Source organism: Palaemon carinicauda, unplaced genomic scaffold (genome assembly GCF_036898095.1).
Source record: "Palaemon carinicauda isolate YSFRI2023 unplaced genomic scaffold, ASM3689809v2 scaffold173, whole genome shotgun sequence".
Classification (NCBI taxonomy): domain Eukaryota; kingdom Metazoa; phylum Arthropoda; class Malacostraca; order Decapoda; family Palaemonidae; genus Palaemon; species Palaemon carinicauda.
In genome coordinates, this window is record NW_027169292.1 from 114,248 (window position 1) to 134,117 (window position 19,870).

Sequence of the window (19,870 nt, forward strand, 5' to 3'; positions counted from 1 at the left end):
TGTATCATACCAACGATGGAAGAGAGAGCCTGTCCCAGCTCTGCTGGAAGAGCGGACGAAGTAGAGGGGATAGGTTCAGGGGCCTGAACCGGAACGTCTGAAGGTACGGAAACCTCTTCCTCCACGGCAATCGGATCTTGATCCTCCTCCTCACCCTCTGCGAGGAGGTCCTGTTCCGCACGGTCGGACAAGTCAGACATCTTGTCATCCAGCTGGATGTCCTGCATGGCATCCGCAACATCCTCCTCCACTGGGATCTGGACGAGAGGGATCTCCGGCCGAGGCTGGGGAACAACAGCGTCAGTAGAAGCCTTGGGAAAAAGGTACGCCCTCATCTTCTCATTAGGAAGATAAGGTCCAGTGGTGTTCTTCTGGAAACCCCTTACCCATAAACGGAGCTTCTCCCTCGCTGCATCCCTTGACTCCGCTGACCTAGGGGATTCAAAAGCCTCTGATAGCAGGTTAGTACACACTGCACATACCTGCGGATCCCAGTAGCGATGATCATCCTTGGAGGCTGCGCAAGCCGCGTGCCTCCTACACGAGACATGTCCGCAAAAGTTCTTGCTGCGGACATTGCAGAAAACGCTATCACATTTCGGATGCTCCTCCTGTAAAAGAAGAAAATTTCCATGAATATCAAGTGAATTTCAATTCACATGTATATATGAGCATTCACAAAGAATAAGGGAAAGACACCTACTTGTGAATCCCACACAATCACCTGTGGAAGCCCACCAGCCATTAAAATCACGTGGTTAGTCTTTGCTAGAATAACCAGAGATCATATTTCCTGAGGGAAATTAGGTGTAGCTCACACCTAAGGTAAGATTTTACCATTCTGGCTAGAGATGAAAAGAATTCTCTTTTCATCCTTGTAAGGCGACACCAAGTGATTGCACAAGGCAACACAAGTAAGTTAGAAAAAACAGTGTTGTAACCTACTATATCATGGTCTCCCCTGGTAGAATACACCACACAGGAAAGAACTGATACAGTACATGAGGGTGGTGTGCCGGCCGGCTCTTGCCGGTCAGTACCCCCCCCCCCCCTTTTCCAAAGGTAGGTCTCAAGTATACAACTTCAGATCACCCATATTGGGGAGAACTCCAGTTCCCATGCCTGAACCGGCCGGCAGTGGTTGCCGGTCCGTAGCCACCCGGTTAGCACCGTGTTGCCGGCCATCACTCTTAGTGGCCGGCTAACCGAGCAATGTAGCAGGCCGGCCGGCAGCGGTAAGCAAACCCTGCCGGCTGGCATCCACACCAGGTAGTGCCCGGCTGCCGGCTGCCACTCATAGCGGCCGGCAGATGAGCAAAGAGACCGGCCGGCAAAGGCATATAACCACCGCCGACCGACAGCAAGAGAACTAGAGAACACCCCCTACCGACGGCCGGCCCCTAGGCCGGCAGACGGCAAGGACAACACATAAGAAGACAACAGAATGAGTGCCGGGCTAAGAGGCTATGAACCTCTGCGCCCGACACCCGAAAGAGTGCCGAGAGGAAGGGGAGACACTAAGTCAGGCTTCCTAACCACTGCTTACTGAATCTACAGACGGCAGCGGTTGAGGAACCAAGAAAGGACCGGGCAGCACTCAAGAGATAGGGTCTCTGCCGGTCGGCACACACTGCCGGCCGACAGGGGACCACGTCAGCTCCCCATCCTAACCTAGGCTAGGTACGGATGTGAGACGACTGACACAAAGGAAACGGAAAAATAGAAGGGAAGGACAGAGGGTCCTGTCCAACCTTGCCTTGGTTAAGGATCATTCCCAACTAAGAAAGCTCATCTCAGCCAAAGAAATCCAGGGAGGGAGGCCGGCACTACTGGCTGCCTCCCTAAAACCAAGGCAAGGAAGGAATTGCTATTCCGGAAAGGGAACATATCCCGAACCCGGAACAGCAAAGAGGACAAGTCTGAGGGGTCACCGAGCGAAGGGATCATAACTACAGAAACCCTCCACGGTGATCCAAGGCGGATAAACCTCCTATGCCCGTGTCAGGCAGCAAGGAAGACTCTGCCCCACGCTAAACCAACACGGACTCAGACTAATACACTGCTGTACTGTCCCCCTCTGAACCAACTCAGTTGGAGCAGGAAGGTACAGTACTACTCCAGCATAGTTATATTTGAAAATTAATTCAAACAAACCACTAGAGTTAAGCCTAAGGCTTAAACAGAGGGAAAGGGTTTGCCCCTTCCCCAAAGAGAAGGGAGCAAACGGGGAAACAGACAATATTATAATGACCTAAGACAACCTAACCTAGGCACTAAGAGAATCGATTACCTAAATCACCGAAACTCACTCCAATACTATCTTGGAAAATACTCGAAAAAGGGCTTATATGTATAACGTTGCCTAACGCTTTAAGCAATATAAAATCACACTTGGAAGACTAATTATCATGCAGGAAGTACAAGGGCCAACAACTAGGCTACGAAGACTAGTGTTGGACAGCCTAGGCAAATCCTTCGCCAGGCGCACTACTATCGCATCATAACAGAATTCCTAATTAAGCTAAGCAGCTAATTATTAAAGCGCAGGGGGCTGGGAACGTCGCTCTTGCTAACAAATAAATCCTATTCTAGCGAGCGACAGCGTCCATGACGCCTCCAGCAGGCAACAGCTCTTGTATCAAAGATAACTCTTTTAATTACTTTAAATTTTAATCAAGAGCCTACATTTATACATAAAAGAAATAGTACTCAACTTATCCGAAGCAGAAGAAGTTGGAGAAAGCATAATACGAGAGTAAATCCAAGATTTTGGTAGAAACACAGGGAAAAACACCGAGTTGTATAGCTACGCAAAAAGGAATACAGATGGCGCCGCGAGCGGCGCAGGGCACGCTTACGAAACGGGGAGGAGAGATGCCTTACGAACGGCTCCCCCCTTTTTTCTTATCGTTTTCGTTTTCTTGCCATTTGACCCCTACGAAGTGTTAACTCTATTCGGGGTATAGATTGCTATGTGGCGTGTCAAGAATACGTCCGCTGATATTTACGATATCCCTAAGGTCTTTTTTAGGGATACTCGCTCCAGGAGTTAGAATTCTGGGTACCTTAAGGTAAATTCTCTGGGAATATCGCCGTAGTTGTAATATACCCTAGGAAGCTGCCTTTAAGGAACTTCCATCAGGACGACATGGCTTGAGCCCAAAAATATATATATATATATAAATATCAGATTTTTGCAAGGACGTACAGTACCAGTACGTCCATGGGGGTTAAAGGATGAGTTTTGTGAAACGTACCAGTACGTCCATTGGGGGTAGAAGGGTTAAGATCCTCAACTAGAACCATTCGGAGATATAACTCAAATCCAACTGAAATCATTAAATCCCAGATCTAGTATAATGGAATAAAAGAATATTATATAATTTAACCCTTTTACCCCCAAAGGACGTACCGGTACGTTTCACAAAACTCATCCCTTTACCCCCATGGACGTACCGGTACGTCCTTGCAAAAAACTGCTATTTACAATTTCTTTTTATTCTTTTTTATAATTTTTTTGAGAAATTTCTGGCATTTTCCAAGAGAATGAGACCAACCTGACCTCTCTATGACAAAAATTAAGGCTGTTAGAGCAATTTGAAAAATATATGCTGCAAAATGTGCGTGAATAAAAAATAACCCCTGGGGGTTAAGGGTTGGAAAGTTCCAAATAGACTGGAGGTAAAAGGGTTAATATAGTCAGCAAAATGATAATTCAATAACCTGAAATTTAATTCGTGTAAAACGGGACTCTTCGTTGAATTATGCAGCTGGAAATCATAGGCATGGAATTCAGATTAGGCCTACCCTAAGCCAAAATTTAATAAAATTATATCTACAATTATATCTGTATACAGTGTTATTCATTAGTCGTGTCTTTGCACTTTATGCCAGTCAAGTGTAACGCAGCATGAGAATGTTGAGATGGATGTGAGGGGTGACAAGGAGAGATAAGATACGGAATGAGGTAATTAGGGGTACCACAGGAGTTAGAGAACTATCAGATAAGATCCAAGAAAGTAGACTGAGGTGATACGGTCATGTCATGAGAAGAGATGAAAAGTATATTGGGAGGAGAGTGATGAAAATGGAGGTACAGGGAACGAGAAGGAGAGGGAGACCAAAGCGAAGGTGGATGGACTGTATCAAAGGGATTAACTGGTGATGAAGTGTGGGACAGAGGTAGATGGAGAAAGCTGACCAGAAACATCGACCCCACATAGAAGTGGGAAAAGATGAAGACAAAGAAGAAGAAGATATCTACAAGCAATTTGACATACAACCGGCTTCTTAAAACCCATTAAATTTGTAAGCCAAGAACCTGTATGGACAATTCTGACTCGTCCCATCTCAACAATTGTAATCAACGAGTCAACGCGCAGATATCTCTCGGGCGTTATGTACCTGGAAGAAGGACTCGCAGGAGATGCGGAACGTCTTGCCGAGGACCGTCTCGGTGATGTACTCCTCCCCCCACAGATGCTCAAACTCGATATCTTCCGGACCCGGTTCTCTGAGATCAGAATAAAACGTTTTTTAAAATATCTTATATTAATTGTTCATTACTTCTTAGTCTATTTTTTTCCTTATTTGCTTTCCTCACTGGGCTATTTTTCCCTGTTGGAGCCTTTTCTTTTTAAAATGTCTTATTATAATTGTTCATTACTTTTCATATAGTCTATTTTTTTTTCCTTATTTCCTTTCGTCGCTGGGGTATTTTCCCCTGTTGGAGCCCTTGGGCTTATAGCATCTTGCTTTTCCAACTAGGGTTGTAGCTTAAAATGTCATATTTTAATTTTTCATTACTTTTTATATGGTCTATTTTTTCCTAATTTCCTTCCCTCGCTGGGCTATTTTTCCCTGTTGGAGCCCTTGGGCTTATAGCATCTTGCTTTTCCAACTAGGGTTGTAGCGTAAAATGTCTTATTTTAATTTTTCATTACTTTTTATATGGTCTATTTTTTTCCTTATTTCCTTCCCTCGCTGGGCTATTTTTCTCTGTTGGAGCTCTTGGGCTTATAGCATCTTGCTTTTCCAACTAGGGTTGTAGCTTAGCTAGAAATAATAATAAAAATAATAATAATAATAATAATAATAATAATAATAATAATACTAATAATAATAACAACAACACCTACACTCCAATAACTTGACTTTACAATAATTTCTCCTCATTTGACCAATACCGAGTCTGAGACATCACGACAAAATTGTAAAATTTTAAATAGAGATATTTATATTTTGGCGATATAAGTTTATAGAACATTTCATCAGACTCTAGGAATTTTGGTTTTCAAGATTTAAAACTTTTGAGAACATTTTATACAGATTTAAATTTCTATTTACCCTAGCCTTTTATATAAAAATCTTATTTATCCTATATTCTATATAATAATCTTATATTTCAGCAAGTTTTTATATAAAAATCTATATTTATCCTATATTTTATATATATTTGCTTTATATTTTATTAGTTTTAATATAAGTTCTTTTACCTCTAGAATTTAATCAGGCCAGCTGTCAGAGTCGAGCTTGACTCATGTAAGCTGGTTAAGGTCTTCCCTTTTAATAATAATAATCTAATAAACAAAGGATGAATTTTGACTTTCACAAAACAAGAATTGTTTTCAATCAAAGTAATGATATTCTAACTCAAATGAACAATTTCAACTCATTATTTCATGGTTATAAATCATGACTTACTTATGCCCAAATGACTGGAACTTCTCTAAACTCATTTAATTTTAATAAACTGTTGACTTACTTCTGCCCAAACGCCTGGAAGAAGATGGAGGTCACGCCGGCCGACGTGCCGACCCCGTCCTTGAAGTAATCTATGATGCCTTGCTTCAGGTTGCCGATGTCTTCCTCTGAGAAATCTTGCGGATGGATCTGCGGACGTAGAAGAAATCCTTGAGAGAGAATAATGATATATATATCATACATATACCAAGGCACTTCCCCCAATTTTGGGGGGTAGCCGACATCAAACAAATGAAAAATTAGAGGACCTTTCCTCTCTACGCTCCTCTCAGCCTGACGAGGGACTCGACCGAGTTCGGCTGGTACTGCTAGGGTGGCACAGCCCACCCTCCCACATTATCCACCACAGATGAAGCTTCATAATGCTGAATCCCCTACTGCTGCTACCTCCGCAGTCATCCAAGGCGATCGGAAGCAGCAGCAGGGCCTACCAGAACTGCGTCACAATCGCTCGCCATTCATTCCTATTTCTAGGACGCTCTCTTACCTCTCACATCTATCCTCCTATCACCAAGAGCTTTCTTCACTCCATCCATCCCCCCAAACCTTGGCCTTCCTCTTGGCAAGGAAAATTATATCAATGAACAGAGAAAGAATGAGATAGATTATCTATTACTTCACCCACGGCTAAATATGAAATATTGCAATGCAAAAATACCCCAAAATTTCTCAGACTTAGAGTAGAGAACTTTTGACTTTAATATAATTCAGAAGTATGGATATATAGAACCTCATCTAGGGCCAGGGCCTGGGAGGCCAATTGAGGAGTAAAGTATACTAAGAAGTTAAAGTTTAATGAGGTTGAATGAGAACTGCAGTAATAAGAAGGGCACATATGTTGAGACTTATAAAATGTAGAGTTGCAAGAGGATGAAGGACCCCTGTTAAGTTAAGTTCAAAGACAATGGACCAGGTTAGGTGCAGAGACAATGGACCCGGTTAGGTGCAGAGACAATGCACCAAGTTAGGCACAAAGACAATGGACCAGGTTAGGTGCAGAGACAATGCACCAAGTTAGGCACAAAGACAATACACAGATTTATAGAGGTCACTACTGTCCCCTTGAAGCGACGAACTTCAATACAGTACTTTGAGATTTCCCTTTTGCGAGTGGTTTACCCCAAGATGATTCCTGACCCAGAACACGTAGTCAAAAGGGGTCAGGATTGCTTTAATATAAATGGACCAAAATTCCACTGCAAGTTTTAAACCTATCTTATCCGTCTTTAAAACAGATACTCTTCTATACTGACCACAACAGCTATGAGAACATCGTCGTGGGATGACGTCCTGACGGTGAGCTGTCTCCACACCCCTTCGTGGGTCAGGGGATCGAACGGTTTGTGCTCCAAGCTGCGAATGTAATCCTGGAATACCTGATGGAAAATAAAAAGGGGTAAACATCAGTTTGAAAACAAGTAGCTTCTTACCACTAGGATCTTAAATAAAATGGAGATCGCATAGAAAAACACTGGTCAGTTTTTTGTGGGCTTAGAGAAATCATTAAATTTACAGGTAAAGTAATCTTTTGGCTATTGCAAGCATCAAGACCCAAGCCCCTACTGCGATGGTTGACAACCGCTAAGTAGATAAATAAACCTGTATTCTTTTTTTAAATTGCTGTAATTTGCCCGTAGCTATACAGTAACCCCTCGTGAATAATGATAACCGACAACCACAGACACATTTATGGATCTATTATTTCCATGTTGTTTATACTCTACAATTCTCGATTCAGTTTTCTTACTATTTTTACTTACCACACCAAAATTTACTAGTTTCCTTATATAATCTTTTTATAATGGACTTGAAATTGATAACTCTCAACTGTTATATATCCTGAATATAATTATATAATTGCATGTAGTTAATACCAATATATATACTGCATATATGTATATAATCTTTTTTTAACTTACACATCAGAAACTTGGAGCCTTACCTAAGCTAGTTATAACTCAAAGAACTATGGAAAGAATAATGATGGGAATAACATAAAGAGAAAGAAAGAGCACAACATGGTTACGAGAGCAAACTAAAGTAGAGGGTATTCTAACAAGAAAAAGAAATGGACACGGGCAGGACATTTTAAGAGAATGACATATAATAGATGGACATTAAGAATAACAGAATGGGTCTCAAAAGATTGCAAAAGAAGCAGGAGAATTTGATATAAAAATATTTCGCAGACAAAAGCAAATGCGCATCTTAGAACACATGCGAATATCAACTATTGCAAATGTAAATGAAAACATTCGGACCATCTCTACTCAGCACCACCGAGTCTCAAGACTCAAAACATCCAACGTACCTCGACGACTTTCTTCATAGTATTTGGAATGTGGACTAGATGACCTACTGGTCCGAAAGCCAGGCTCCCGGCCTTGTAACTGGAAACTCGGAATCCGACAGTCGGAAAATCGTCTTCGGGGTTGATGCCTAGACGGTGACATCGAAAAAATTAATAAAGCTGGAAATTGTTCTTAGTTGGGAATGCAAATTCCCATATCTTCAAGGGAAAAAGGAGAGATAATAATTAAATAATAAGTAAATAATAATAACAAAACAAGATCTGAATGCAAAGGGTAATGAGAACTATGAAAAATCTTATACAAGCATAAAGAACTAACTGAACAACAGTGTCAAGAGATTAATATCTATATCAGGAATAAGAAATTTAATAGACCTTAAATTCCTGTCCAACAAATTAAGATGAGAATCAGCAGTTGAAGACCAGACAGGATTACAATACTCAAAACAAGGCAGAATGAAAGAATCAATATATTAAAATAGCGGCACGTAATAATAAGCCACATATGCATCTTCAGTTTTTCAGTTAGATTTTTCCAATTAAAAATTGAATTTCAAAAATAAAATCTATTTCTACACTCGCCTGTAGCTCATATTACTTCTTCTCTAGAGGCTTGGTTTAAATTGACATTTACCATAAAATCTTCAAACAATTTAAATATTTCCATTTTCTTTCCTTCAATTATCAAAATAGTACAAACCTTCAACCAGTGATTTATGTGATGGATAAGCCCAAAGGCTTAACAGTGAAAAATAGCCCATTGAGGAAAGTAAATAAACTACAACAAAAGTAGTGAACAATTAAAATAAAACTATAAAAACTGTACTGTAACAACATTAAAATGTTATTTTTATTAATAAAATAAATTTTTGAATATACTTACCCGGTGATCATATAAGCTGTCAGCTCTGCTGCCCGACAGAAAAACCTAAGGACAAAATACGCCAGCGATCGCTATACAGGTGGGGGTGTGCATCAACAGCGCCATCTGTCGAGCAGGTACTCAAGTACTCCATGCAAACACAGAACCAATTTTCTCCTCGGTCCACTGGGTCTCTATTGGGGAGGAAGGGAGGGTCCTTTAATATATGATCACCGGGTAAGTATATTCAAAAATTTATTTTATTAATAAAAATAACATTTTTCAATATTAAACTTAGCCGGTGATCATATAAGCTGATTCACACCCAGGGGGGTGGGTAGAGACCAGCATTACATGTTGACATTATTATGAGCTAAGTATTTTGTATTTCATTTTAGCAGTTATTCAAAATAACAAACATAAAATAAATAAGTACCTGGTAAGGAAGTCGACTTGAACAATTACTCTGCCTTTTTAAGTACGTCTTCCTTACGGAGCCTCGCGATCCTCTTAGGATGCTGAGCGACCCCTAGGATCTGAAGTATCAAGGGTTGCAACCCATACAACAGGACCTCATCAAACCCCTAATCTAGGCGCTCTCAAGAAATGACTTTGACCACCCGCCAAATCAAGTAGGATGCGAAAGGCTTCTTAGCCTTCCGGACAACCCAAAAACAATAATAAAACATTTCAAGAGAAAGATTAAAAAGGTTATGGAATTAGGGAATTGTAGTGGTTGAGCCCTCACCCACTACTGCACTCGTTGCTACGAATGGTCCCAGAGTGTAGCAGTTCTCGTAAAGAGACTGGACATTCTTAAGATAAAAAGACGCGAACACTGATTTGCTTTTCCAATAGGTTGCGTCGATTATACTTTGCAGAGATCTATTTTGTTTAAAGGCCACGGAAGTTGCGACAGCTCTAACTTCGTGTGTCCTTACCTTCAGCAAAGCTTGGTCTTCCTCATTCAGATGGGAATGAGCTTCTCGTATTAACAGTCTGATAAAATAGGATAAAGCATTCTTTGACATAGGCAAAGATGGATTCTTAACTGAACACCATAAAGCTTCAGACGGGCCTCGTAAAGGTTTTTAAAAAGAACTTAAGAGCTCTTACAGGACATAAGACTCTTTCTAGTTCATTTCCAACCATACGATAAGTTTGGAATATCGAACGATATTGGTCAAGGCCGAGAAGGCAGCTCGTGTTTGGCTAGAAAACCAAGTTGTAGAACATGTAGCCGTTTCGGATGAGAATCCGATGTTCTTGCTGAAGGCATGAATCTCACTGACACTTTTAGCTGTGGCTAAGCATATCAGGAAAAGTCTTTAAGGTGAGATCTTTCAGGGAGGCTGATTGTAGCGGTTCGAACCTGTCTGACATAAGGAATCTTAGTACCACGTCTAAATTCCAACCAGGTGTAACCAAACGACGCTCCTTCGTGGTCTCAAAAGACTTAAGGAGGTCCTGTAGATCTTTATTGTTGGAAAGATCTAAGCCTCTGTGACGGAAGACTGATGCCAACATGCTTCTGTAACCCTTGATAGTGGGAGCTGAAAGAGATCGTTCTTTCCTCAGATATAAGAGAAAGTCAGCTATTTGAGTTACAGAGGTACTGGTCGAGGATACGGATACTGACTTGCACCAGTTTCGGAAGATTTCCCACTTCGATTGGTAGACTCTAAGGGTGGATGTTCTCCTTGCTCTAGCAATCGCTCTGGCTGCCTCCTTCGAAAAGCCTCTAGCTCTCGAGAGTCTTTCGATAGTCTGAAGGCAGTCAGACGAAGAGCGTGGAGGCCTTGGTGTTCCTTCTTTACGCGTGGCTGACGTAGAAGGTCCACCCTTAGGGGAAGTGTTCTGGGAACGTCTACTAGCCATCGAAGTACCTCGGTGAGCCATTCTCTCGCGGGCCAGAGGGAAGCAACTAGCGTCAACCTTGTCCCTTCGTGAGAGGCGAACTTCTGCAGTACCTTGTTGACAATCTTGAACGGAGGGAATGCATATAGATCTAGATGTGACCAATCTAGTAGAAAGGCATCTATATGAACTGCTGCTGGGTCCGGGATTGGTGAGCAAAATATTGGGAGCCTCTTGGTCATCGAGGTTGCGAAGAGATCTATGGTTGGCTGGCCCCAGGTGGCCCAAAGTCTCTTGCATACATCCTTGTGGAGGGTCCATTCTGTTGGAATTATTTGTCCCTTCCGACTGAGACAATCTGCCATGACATTCAAGTTGCCTTGGATGAACCTCGTTACTAGTGAAATGTCTAGACCTTTTGACCAGGTGAGGAGGTCCCTTGCGATCTCGTACAATGTCAGAGAGTAGGTCCCTCCTTGCTTGGAGATGTACGCCAAAGCCGTGGTGTTGTCCGAGTTCACCTCCACCACTTTGCCTTGAAGGAGAGACCTGAAGCTTTTCCAGGTCAGACGTACTGCCAGTAGCTCCTTGCAGTTGAAATGCATTGTCCTTTGACTCGAGTTCCATAATTCCGAGCATTCCCTACCGTCTAATGTCGCACCCCAGCCTACGTCCGATGCGTCCGAGAAGAGAACGTGGTTGGGAGTCTGAACAGTCAGGGGAAGACCCTCTCTAAGGAGATATAGTCCTTTCACCAAGTCAGACAAGACTTTATCTTTCCGGAAACCGGGATCGAGACCGCTTCTAGCGTCTTGTCCTTTTTCCAGTGAAAAGCTAGATGGTATAGAAGAGGACGGAGGTGTAGTCTTCCTAGTGACACAAATTGATCCACGGATGACAGTGTCCCTACCATACTCATCCACAGCCTGACTGGGCAGCGTTCCTTCTTCAGCATCTTCTGGATGGATAGCAGGGCTGGGGGTTGATCGTCTTGTTCAGCAACGTCCTCATCAGAGGGTTCCTCATCCGAAACTGATGAGGAAACGGCAACGGAGTGGGCAACGTCTGACTCGCTGAATCCGGTCGCACTGGTGGATGCGTGACGGAGCCGGACGCAATATCATGGCACTGCTGCACAGTCTGTGAACTGTCAACAACCATGGGTGCGCGAGGAAGTACAGCGTCAACCCGAAACTGTCTAGACTGTCTGGGTTGTGCAGTCAACACCCTACCGGGTTGCTGAGGTTGACGCACTGCGTCACAAGTCACCTCTGCAGGTTGTTGAACGTCTTCCTAGTGACACACTGAACGTCAACAACCACCTCCGAGCGTCGCTTAACGTCAACGTGCGACTGGCAACCCACACTGGGTCGCATCGGTGGAGGAACCACCTCAACTGGCAGACGCGAGTAGGATACCTCAGCGTCAACAGGGCGCACAACCAACCGGTTGGAAGGTTGTTGGCCAGAAGGTTCTTCTCCGCATTTAAGTCCTCTATCAAGGACACAAGCTTGGACTGCATGTCTTGCAGCAAAGCCCATTAGGGTCTACGGGAGCAGGTGTGGCAACAGACGGGGTTAGCGACTGAGGCGGAACCATTTACCATCCCTGGAAGCCTTGTTATGTGTGACATAATAGTACAGCAAAACTTCAAAGGCTCGACAAAAGTTGAGAAGTTGACCTGTAAACAACTTGGAGCGTCTCCTGGCTAGGCGCCAGGGCGAGTCTACCAGAATTGAGAAGTCTATCTGGGCAGAGGCATGAACTCCCAAGCCGAGAACTTCTCTCGTGTCCTATCAGACTCTCGCTTTATAAGCCAGTTTAAAAGAAGGGAAATCAAAGGCTGTATCCCTAAAACTCCTCCTGGTGCAAAAACCAGTCGCCTAGCCAACGTAACGCTCTCTAGGAGAGCGAGAGAGCACTAGCTTAACAACAACGGCTTCGAAGTAGCTAGGCCTAGTGTAAGTTCTGACGTTTAGGCGAACGAGGAGCAGCAGTTACAAGATCCGACGAAGATCCTTAAAAAATCATCATGATTTAATTAAAGTCCATAGGAGGCTAAGCAGCTTAAGGCTCCTCTCCAAATGACAGAGTCCTCAAAGGAATATCAGTAGGAGGGAGAACAGCACTTTCTCATCTACAGGAACCTTGTCCGATAAAAGCTAGGTTATCTCAGTGAGTCTCTCACTGGTGCATTAGTAGCAGACCAGAAGGCAATGTCATGTAACTGCTTGACAGTCTGTGAACTGTCAACAACTGAACTGTCAACCACAACAGGTGCGTGAGGACATACAGCACTGGTGCATTAGTAGCAGACCAGAAGGCAACGTCATGTAACTGCTTGACAGTCTGTGAACTGTCAACAACTGAACTGTCAACCACAACAGGTGCGTGAGGACATACAGTGTTCACTCGAGACTGCTTTGACTGTCTATACTGAGCAGTCAAAACAACTCTAGAATGCGGAGGTTGACGCACCGACGTCAAAACAAAACAACTATGGTTGTTGTTGTAACTCGCGAACGTCAACGGAGGGTTCCGTGCGTCGCTGAACGTCAACATGCGGCTGGCAGGGTACACTGCGCATGGGTGGCGGGACTCTCACAGCTGGAGTGCGGGAGAAGGTAGCCTCAGCGTCAACTGAACGCACAACCGTGGTTGGTTGTAGGCTAACGGGTGCAGCGTCAACCTTCTCCGCACGAAAGTCCTGCATTAAAGACGTTAGCTGTGTCTGCATGGTCTGCAGCAAAGACCACTTAGGGTCTACAGTAGCAGGTGCGGCAACAGACGGTGTTACTGCCTGTTGCGGTACCGCTTTGCCTCTCTTAGGAGGTGAGCAGTCGTCGGAAGACTGCAGCGAGTCCGAACTGACCCAGTGGCTACAACTGGGCCGTTGGACTTGCGCGGAAGGGACCGACTTGCGCTTAATAAGCTGCGAGACCTTGGTCCATGGTTTCTTACGAGAAACCTCTTCCGCAGACGAAAAGTAAATGGGCTCTCTCGTCTTTGTGTGGGTGGGGTGATCTTGGGTAGATACGCCCGAAACCACGGAGGGAAACGTCTGTTCGTTGATCAAGGCCTGACGAACCCATAAGTCGTTCGACATTACTTCTCCCCTGGGCTTGGGAGCTTGCAAGAGGTCCCGGACTAGGTGAACGACAGGCACGAACAGACGAACCCTCGGACGCAACACTGTAACACTTTGCGCATATCACTTTATCACTTCGATTTTCTGTTTTGCACTTATTTCACTGAAATCGAAACTTTTACTGATTTCTACCTGAAACACGCAATTCTACCCTTCATTAGACGGTAGTAATTGCGAAAACAGTCGTATAATGCAGCTCATTAATACTAGCAAAAACAGAAAACATATATAAAGATAAAGAATTCAGTGGCTGGGAAAGAGACTAAACACTAGTTCAAATAAACTACGTTTACAATCTCTCACCGCACATAGCCTGGGGACAAGAATAAAACCCTAGAAACGTTTTACCTTCTTCCCCGTACAGCGACTAGGGAGGAGAGTAACACGAGAACAACGTTACCCGCTTGAACGGAACGTTTTTTCTCCTCTCTCTCCCTCCGTCTCTATCTCTCTCTCTCTTTCTCTCTTGATTTCGCACCTGAGAGAAGAGCCCAATTATATATCGTCAAAAAAACATGTTATTTGGCTAAAGGAAAAAACTGAAAGGTTTTCCAAAAAAAAGGTTCCTTTAATTTAGAATTTAAACCATTTAAGCTAAGAAAGAATGAACGAAACGTCAGAATCGATTTACTCTTACTGCAAAGTGAAACCGTGATACACTCTCTCTCTATTGTAACGATAGAGCGCATGTTGAACGTCCTGAATGTCAACAACTGCGTAGTCTAAAAAACTAAACGTTAGTTCATCTTTGAAAACAGTACGAAGACTATCAAAGAAATTCTTTCATAAAACATTAAATTTAAAAAGTTTTAAATTCTTTAAAGGCTAAATACGATATAACGGGCTCAACGTTGATTAACTTCTGTTCCAAGTTAGGACCGCCTACTATCAGGAAAGGTCGCATATAAACAAAACATAAAAATTTATTTTTTATATGTTTATAATAAATGGAAAGTTAATCGAAGAGGCCTAATAAAGGCGGAGAGATATAAAATATATAGATCTATAAAAATTACTAAAAACCTAAACACACTTCCGTCTAAGGGAAGGGTTGGCCATTTAAAAGTGAAAGAGAGTCCATACTCTCTTTGTCACCATAATTAAATCTATCCAAAACGAGTTCAAGTTTTGAGATGAAGATAAAACCCCTGCATAGCGAAAGCTCAAAACTAGAATAGTGTACTTCACCAAATAGTTGTGAAAACAAATCCAGTTAGTAACAGCGTAGTTAGTAGGTCTTGCCAGTGGCACGACAGAGAGAAAATGGGTTCTGTGTTTGCATGGAGTACTTGAGTACCTGCTCGACAGATGGCGCTGTTGATGTACACCCCCACCTGTATAGCGATCGCTGGCGTATTTTGTCCTTAGGTTTTTCTGTCGGGCAGCAGAGCTGACAGCTTATATGATCACCGGCTAAGTTTAATATTGAAAAATAGATCTTTCATATATAAACTAAAAAAAAAACTTCCCTGAGCTTAAAATCAAGAACAGTGGCCCGCCATTAACTAATAGGAAAGCAACGAGTAACAGTATCGAGACAGCTACGAGAACCGATCACTTCCCACTGTAGAGGATTCGCCCATCCCGATATTACAGTCACTCGTTGAGACGAGTCTAAAATTGCCTCTCTTATAAATCTACTGTACTTGAAAATAGTTGGACAAAACCCTTCCTGGGAAGCTCGATACTTGTTCACCTCTCCACTGGTATCATCGCCTCTCCTCATGTATGTGCCAACTTACTCTCGGCTCATCAGATAGGAGAAGTCTTTTACATTTTCCAAACATGACGACTACAAACGGGTGCGAGTTTCTGAAGCTTAAACTAAAAAGTTTTGGATCAATAAAGGGAAACACTTCATGAATGATAACCAGGAGATAGTTTACATAGCAGATAGAGAAAGGTGTTTCGCAATACGATGCTAATTTCTTTGAACAGTCTTAGATATGCGTCAGGTTTCCGGTCAGCCACTCAAGTTAATGGGTCTATGAAGAAAAAACAAGGCTGTACTTGCAAAACTATTGAAATGCCGTGGGTCATCTATTGAAAAAAAAAAGGACCTTGAACCCAGTGAGATGTTAAGAGACGCAATGGCATTACACTAATTTCGAAACTAAATAATGAAAATCCCACATTCGAAGGCATCCGATTATTTTCACAGATGTTTCACTAAAGAAAAGAAGAATGAAAATTGATGTGGTCTTCGATGTGTACAAGGAAAAGTCAAGTGAACATGCTGAGAGTCTCAATAGTGGTTATCTTATAACATGATCTTTAGAGAATCAACATCAAATTACATGGTCAGTCTTCAAAAACTCCTAAAACTTTCTCAGATTAATCAGCGTCTGTGGAAGCTAAAGAAAAATTTGTCCCTATAGAGAATCAACTTCAAAACTGCCTGATCAGCCTTCAAAGTCCTACAATAGGTAGCCAATGTCTTGCCCAACCTAGCAATTCACAATCTTTTCACCTTCCCTTAGTTTATCTTTCAATATCACTGTAACAAACTAATCCAAAGACCTAATAGCACTGCATCCCTCATCGCAACAATGGCGTGATATCTCACAACTCTTCTTGTCATAAAATACAATAACAAATATTCTTTTCCTATCTTCAGTAAAAGTATGTGGAATGATGTTCCTAATCAGGATGTTAAATTAGTGGAACCACAATTGCAAAGAATGTATCTACTTATTCATATCGAATAGACTGACTTAATGCTGTCTTTATAGTTTATACACGACAGAAAAGAATGTATCTACTTATTTATGTTGAATAGACTGACTTAAAGCTTTCTTTATAGTTTATACAAGAAAGATCTATTTTTATACGTTACCGATCTCAAAACATTTTAATTATTCATTACTTCTCTTTTAGTTTATTCATATCTTTACTTACTTTCCTCACTGGGTAATTTCACCCTGTTGGAACCCTTTGGTAATCATCCTTCTTTTCCAACTAGGGTTGTAGCTTAGCTGGTAATAAAAACATTAATAAACTTTGAAAGAAAACAGACTTTGCATCCATTACCTAACATATCACCTAAGTAAATCTCTACACCATCAAATTGTTAAGGACTCAATAACTTCGAGAAAAGCCAACATTACCTGATTTTCGTACGTGAAGTGAGTGAACGGCGTCACGCTCTTCACCACCCGTTCGTTAATTGGGATTTTGGCGTCCGGGTCGACTCCCTCCAGGAGCTTGGAGTCGGCGGCTCGTTTGGCCTGAACCGGGTCTTCAACGGGTTTTGCGATCTGGAAGAAAAAAACTTAATAAATCATTTATATAAATGATTTCAATTGAAATCTCCATGTACAGTTTTTTTTATTTCTAAACGTATTGGATTAAATATCTATGATAGATGAATTAATTACTATTTTAGCAAGACGTAAATTAAGACAGTAAAGAATCAAGAATACAGTATATACAATAAATACAGGAGACCTGTAAGAACTTTAATACCATAACAAGAATATGTACTGTACAACAAATAAGGGAAACCTGTAAGATTCCTATAGTTTACAGCACCAGCATTGAGATTAAAATGAGTCTGAAGGATACTCCAAAATCAAACCATTGTTCTCTAGTCTTGGGTAGTGCCACAGCCTTTGTACCGTGGTCTTCTACTGTCTTGCATTAGAGTCCTCTTGCTTGAGGGTACACCCGGGCATGCTATTCTGTCCTATTTCTTTTCCTCTTTTGTTAAAGTTTGTATAGTTTATATAAGAGATATTTATTTTAATGTTGTTACTCTTCTTAAGATATTTTATTTTTCTTTGTTTCCTTTCCTCATGGGGATATTTTCCCTGTTGGAGCCCCTGGGCTTATAGCATTCTGCTTTTCCAACTAGGGTTGTACCTTAGAGAGTAATAATAATAATAACAATAATAATTGTACAATTAGGAAACACATTTCACAAATTGGTTACAGCATCGGGAATGAATTCCAAAATACTCTACAGTTTTAACCATTCCTCAAAATAAATAAAGCTAGAACCACCAACAACATGAAAGCCCCTTCGGCCACATAGCAATGCGCATTGCCTGCATAAGCAGGGAGTGCATTGCAACATTCCTATATGAACATATAAATAAAAAATGATCAGCTGAGTCTTCACATACACATCCACATATTTCAGTAATATACATAAACATTGTTATTACCAGCGAGGTTATATTTTCACCTGGATTTACCCGACTACTTTTTTACGCGTATCTGTGTGTGGGATTACGTTAAATTTTCGTGCTTGATTTTCATCAAATTGCAACAACACATAGGCATTATGCCCCAGAAGAACCCCTTACATTTTTTTAGGTGATCCAGATGAAGATCATAATTCTGGTTAACCCTTTTACCCCCAAAGGACGCACTGGTACGTTTCACAAAACCCATCCCTTTACCCCCATGGACGTACCGGTACGTCCTTGCAAAAAACTGCTATTTACATTTTTTTTTTTTTGCATATTTTTGATAATTTTTTGAGAAACTTCAGGCTTTTCCAAGAGAATGAGACCAACTTGACCTCTCCATGATGAAAATTAAGGCTGTTGGAGCAATTTAAAAAAAATATACTGCAAAATATGCTTGAAAAAAAATAACCCCTGGGGGTTAAGGGTTGGAAAGTTCCAAATAGCCTGGGGGTAAAAGGGTTAATATTGTTATGTAATAGATTTATTCACGGCCAACATACAAAAGAGGAAACCTTGGACCGAAGACTTATTATCATGCAGTAATGTAGATACACTTACGGCCAACACGAAAAGACGAAATCCTGGTCCGTAGACTTGAGTACAGTAAAGCGTTGACAATCTTCGTTGCCAGAGGTCTGAAATCTACGATTACTGTACTCTTTCTACTCATTATAAGACTCACCGAACACAAGAGGACGCATTTCTTCCACTTGAACTTGTCCAGCACAGTCAGAGCCTTGGTCCTGGACTTCTTGTCGCGGAAAGTCACGTAGGCTCAGTCTTTGTTGGAGCCGGCCGGCTTGATCTTGTGCGCCTTGAGCTGCAAGGTCTCCTTCAGAAGTTTCTTCAGTTGCTGGAAAGATAAATGATTGTTAGCATTGTTTGAGAGCAAAAAGTCTAATTATAGTCGAGTACTGTTTGCAGGCAAAGGTCAAACTATAGTTTAATACTGTTTGCAGGCAAAGGTCAAACTATAGTTTAATACTGTTTGCAGGCAAAGGTCAAATTATAGTTTAATACTGTTTGCAAGCAAAGGTCAAATCATAGTCCAGTACTGCTTGCAAGAAAAGGTCAAGTTATGGTCCAATACTGTTTGCAAGCAAAGGTCAAGTTATAGTCCAGTACTGTTTGCAAGAAAAGGTCAAGTTATGGTCCAATACTGTTTATAAGCAAAGGTCAAATTTTAGTCCAGTACTGTTTGCAAGCAAAGGTCCTGTTATAGTCATTGGGGGTTAAGTTTTCTGCTATCCCTCAACTGTTTATCTAAGTCACCTTATTAAGTGGTATGAATATCAAAGTCCTGTCCTTAAAAAAACGGCATTAGCTGACTGACCCGCTCAAAGGACGATAGTTGGCACACGTAAAGGAAGGAACGACCACCAATTCGTCATCTGCTTTTGTCTATTTATTAGTTAAAATAAGTTAGTCAACTACTCACCCCCATAGCATAATATCGAGGCAGCCCCCTAAGTTCTATCTTAAAATCCTCGGAGGTGAACTCCGTGTCTCGCTTCGTCTGCGGCGTTTCCCTGGTCTCCACAGACGCTTCCCTTCCAGTGGAGCCGTTCGTGTCATCTTCCTGTATCTTATCGATGTCGCTGTCCGCCTTGAGGATCAGCTCGTCCTCGGCCTTGCCAGTGCCGTTTTCCTCGTCGTAGTCGTCCTCCGCCTCATCCTCCTCGCTGTTCAGGTGATCCTCGAGCTCAATCATGTCTTGGTCATCGACCAAGTTTTCT

The 19,870-nt window shown here is 42.0% G+C and overlaps 1 pseudogene; it reads right to left on the minus strand.

The window, feature by feature from the left end:
* The window catches only part of LOC137635783 (tRNA (uracil-5-)-methyltransferase homolog A-like), a 56,208-nt pseudogene that overhangs the window by 23,515 nt on the left and 12,823 nt on the right, over positions 1–19,870 (minus strand).